Genomic DNA, 4,798 nt, shown 5'->3' on the forward strand with positions numbered 1-4,798 from the left:
GTTAATTATTCTAGTTTGTAAGAAATATAGTATTAAGATTATGTTTTGTTTCAATTTTCCTTCTGTCCGAGAATCCAGTTGATAAAGTAAGTGTAAAGTTTGTGTTGTGGGACAATTGTCTGGTAGAGTGATTCAAGGGTGTGGGGGTTGTTTTGCAACATCCCGCCAAATTATTTTGGCGCCTGCACAGGGACTGGCGAGGTGGGATTGAAGCTAGACTCTTGAACAAAGGACTGCATTAGGTTAAGAAATTAGATATAAGACTGAAAAATGGAAGAGAAGAACAAGTTACTGAGGGAGGAAATGCGGTTGGTTAAAGAACGGGAGCAGAAGTTGATAGTTGAGGAAGAGAGGTTGCTAGTAGAGAATGAGAGATTGAACTTAGAGAATGAAGATATGCATAGGAAATTGAGGGAAATTCAGGGAACTGTAGAGAGAGTGGAAGAGGGTGTTGAGATGAGGATGCGAGAGAATGAAGAACGAATGGAGAAACGAATGGAAGATATGATGGGGCAAGTAATGGGGATGATGAAAACTTTAATGAGTGAAGGCGCAGTCGTGGGAGTGGCCTCTGCTACGGGTAATGGGTTGATAGTGGAAGAGAAGTTTAAGGTAGGTGATAATGGGGAAGGAAGTGATAGTGATAGTAATAGTAATAGTGATAGTGAGATTGAAGATAAAGGAATTGGGCATAGTAAGGATGAACAGAAATGTGATAGGAAGAATGAAAAGAAAGGTAAAAGTGATGTGAAGAAAGAGAAAAAAAAAGTGTCAGGATGATAGCAAAGATGATCATGAATGGGTAAAGGTGGTAAGTAAGAGAGAGGGTAAGAAAGGAATAGTTAAGGATGGGAATTTTAGTGTTGAATTAGATTCATCATTTTCTAGCGAGGAAGTAGGAAACAAGAAGGAAGGTAGCAGTGATGATAGAAGTGAGAATGAACGGGATGTATGTAAGACTGTGTTCATGAGAGAGGTACCTTGGTGTGAAAGGTTCAATGAGCATAGTAATAGGGATGTATACGAGTTTTTCAAGGAGTATGAGAGGTATTGACATGATAAGTATGGTGATAGTAAAAGAGTTTGGGCTAGGGAGTTAGGAGAATATTTGACTGGGTATTTGTTGACGATGTATGGTGTGATAATGAGTGTAGGGGACGTTGATTATGAAAGTCTGAAAAAGAGAATAATTGAGCAGGTGAAAAGTATGAAACGGAGTGTTAATTATAAGCGTAAGAAGGATTTTGATGAGGCACGGATGAATGTAGGAAAAACGATATCGGTGTATTTATGTAGGTTGGAAACGTTAGCTAGGAAGAAGTATGGGGATTAAGGCATAAATGAGAATAAGGAGTTAATGAAGATGTTTTTGGCTACTGTACCCGAGAATGTTGCTGATTTTATTAATTTGAAACGTAAGGAGAAGATGAGGTGGACGAAAGAAAGATTGACAAGGGATGATATTTTAGAGATAGTAGAGGATTACGAGTTGGATAGGTGTATGAAAGAAAGCAAATCTGTGAGAGTAAGAACTAGAATGGAGGAAAGTGGGCCAGAATTTGTTAGTTTTAGAGATGCTGTTATGAGAGGACCGATGAGGGTAGCTGATAATGTAGTAGATAGGAGTGTTAGGGCGATTAATGTGGGAATACCTGTAAGGACAAATGAAGGATTTAGGCAGGGTAATTGGCGCAATATGGATAGGAGTGTGAGTGCGCATTGAGATATGTCAGATAGTCGTGTCCTTGATGAAAAGTGTTATAGGTGTGGAAAGGAAGGTCATAAGAAGAATGAATGTAGATGGGCTCGAGGTGCTTGTTTTGGATGTGGTGAGGTAGGGCGTAGAATTAGCGAGAGCAAGAAAGAGAAAGGGGTAAAATGTTATCGGTGTGGTATGACTGGGCACATAGCGAGTGGATGTCGTAGTAATCGTATGTATGTGATTTGTGGTAATTATGGTAAGGATGGTCATTATGCTAGAATGTGCAAGGAGCCGCGGGGTAAGTGTACTGAATGTGGTGCAGATGGGCATGTAGCTAGAGTATGTAGGAAGAAGGGATTAAGTCAGCCAGGATGTTCGGGAAACTAGAGTGTAAGAGGGTTCAGCTGGGTGAGTCCTCCTGTGTGTGTGGAAGGAATAGGATCAATGTTTGTGAGAATGGGATGAATAATTGGTTGGAAATGAGCAAGTATGAATCGAGTATGCATGAGAAGTTAGGGCTGGAAAATAAACAATTAGTGTTAGTTGAATATAGGAAAAAGAGACGTTTGAAAGTTTTAAGTAAGGAGAAAGTGCAAGGGAAATTTATAAGAATACAAATAAGTATGGCAAGGGTGTAAATGTGCAAGTGAGTGTGGAAGATAAATATATTAATACAGATGAAACATGGCTGAGTATGAATGATACTTATAGTGTGTGTGGCTTTTCGGTAGATGATGTAAAAGAAAGGATGACGAATGCGAGAATGAGAGATAGGAGAATGATAAGTAGCATGAATGAATCTTTTGCTAAAGTTGAGAATATTTTTGATGAACTGTTTATAGAAATGAGTGTAATTTTAGGGACAGATGTGAACGAAGTAGACATAATTGTACATGATGTATTAGATGATAAGGATTTAAATAGGAATAGTGTTAATATAGCGAATGATTGTGGTAAGGAACAAGTCAATGAGAGAGTACATGGAGGCCCAATTACTCGGAGTACAGGTCCCATTCCGACTGCGACTGGGTAATGAAAAAAGAAATGTAAGTGTTGTGTGAAAAGGATTTTTTTCAAAGTAAGGGGGAGGAATGTGGAGAGAGAGAGAGAGAGAGGTAGTTAGTGTATCGATTGTTTGTTGTGAGAAAGACTGTTGGTATAAATGAGATTATTTGTTCATGTTTTTAGTTAGGTTACGGCAGCGGTAAATGTCTTGGGTGAATGCTTATTTTGATTTTGACTGCAGATAGAGGCTGGTGTGAATGTTGGACTATTATTATTATTTTTTATTACCAGCGTGGAAGTGTTTATTTATTTAAAAAGTAAGTACAGTTTGGTTTATCTTTGCTTGTTGTGATTGTGTATGATAGAAACAGTTTATTATTTATATTTGATTATAGTGCGATAGTTTAGTTAGCTGGGAGTGTTCGTAAGTGTTTTTCTTTTTTTATTTTGGCAGGCCGTGATTTCTCCTTTGGAGAATTTATTTTGAATGCAGATATTAGCTGCTGACCTGGCCTGGAATTGATTAGATTTAGACTGTCCTTTTGGATTGCTAAACAGTTGATGACCTGGCTTGTGTATTACGATTACGATTACGTATGATGGTGATGATGATGATGATGCTACCATCCACAACCAAAATCAATTAATACAATGTGTATCGAGATTTGTCAGTATTTCGGTGGCTACAGAGGTGTGGTTGGGCTATAAAAGGACTGTTGGCCCTCGTGTGGACAAAGAGGTCCACACACAAACACATATACATATTTTGGTGTTGGTGTACGGTGTAATTCAAGTTTGTTAGGGTTTTTTGTGTTTATTTAAATGGTGTTTTTTGTATGTTTAGTGTTTGAGTTTTGTTAGTGTTTTATTGATCTAGAGGGTTTAATTGATTGTGGAATGGTTTTTTTAGTGTTAATTATTCTAGTTTTTAAGAAAAATAGTATTAAGGTTATGTTTTGTTTCAGTTTTCCTTCTGTCCAAGAGTCCAGTTGATAAAGTAAGGGGAAAGTTTGTGTTGTGGGACAATTGTCTGGTAGAGTGATTCAAGGGTGGGGGGGGGGGGGTTGTTTCGCAACATCCCGCCACAATGTGACGTCAGCAACGAGAAACTTCCGATCAAATTTGCCGTTCACAAATGATAATTTGAGGCTCTTGTAACTTAAGGTGGGTATCGCAGATCCGTTAGCAGCTACCAGGTGGACGTCAGCAGACTTAGACAGACTATGTCGTGTCTTGAAGAGTTACTTTGGCAAAAGAGAACAACAAGCACCCGTGTCTACCAAAAATCGCACGTACGTTCCTGCATCACGTAAAAAGAAACTATCACAAACACGGGAGGCCATCTCCACGAGCGATTGCCTACTTACACGTTTTTTGGCCATTGATACTTGACACATTTCTTTGTAGCAGCCCAAAATCTGTGGTGGTAGCAGCAAAACTGCTGCCCATAGGTGGCAGTAAGTGGCTGTAGAAGTCATTAGTTGGGGTTCTAGTGATTGGTGAATGGTGGGTGGCTTTGTCGTTGCTCCGGCACGTCACGGAGTAGTGTGTAGGATTAATTTTTGTTTTATTTTTATTTATATTTTGTTGAAAAATCCAGAGAGAGAGAGAGAGAGAGAGAGAGAGAGAGAGAGAGAGAGAGAGAGAGAGAGAGAGAGAGAGAGAGAGTGTGTTTGTTTCAACAATATGTAGTTAGTGTATTGAATATTTGTTGTGAGAAAGACTGTTGGTATAAATGAGATTGTTTGTTTATGTTTTAGGTAGGTTAAGACAGTGGTGCATTTCTTGGGCAAATGATTACTTTGGTTTGACTGAAACTAGAGGCAGTTGTGTTTGTGAATGCTGGATTATAATTTTTATTCTTTTATCAGCATGGAAGTGTCTGAATATTTTTTTTTTTTTTTAGTAAGTACTGTTTGGTTTATATTTGCTTGTCGTGATTGTGAATGATAGAAACTGTTTATTATTTATCGTCGGCTATAGTGTGATAGTTTAGTTAGGTATGAGAGTTAGTAAGTGTTTTTCTTTTTTAATTTTCAGGCTGTAATTCCTGCTTTGGCGAACCTATTTTTGAATGCTGATATATAGTTG

The 4,798-nt window shown here is 38.3% G+C and overlaps 1 pseudogene; it reads left to right on the forward strand.

Moving 5' to 3' along the window:
• The first annotated feature begins 270 nt into the window (after positions 1-270).
• On the forward strand, positions 271-1,678 carry LOC137640884 (uncharacterized; annotated as a pseudogene).
• The last annotated feature ends 3,120 nt before the right edge of the window (positions 1,679-4,798 follow it).

The sequence above is a fragment of the Palaemon carinicauda genome, chromosome 5, assembly GCF_036898095.1.
Source record: "Palaemon carinicauda isolate YSFRI2023 chromosome 5, ASM3689809v2, whole genome shotgun sequence".
In the NCBI taxonomy this organism is placed as follows: Eukaryota; Metazoa; Arthropoda; class Malacostraca; order Decapoda; family Palaemonidae; genus Palaemon; species Palaemon carinicauda.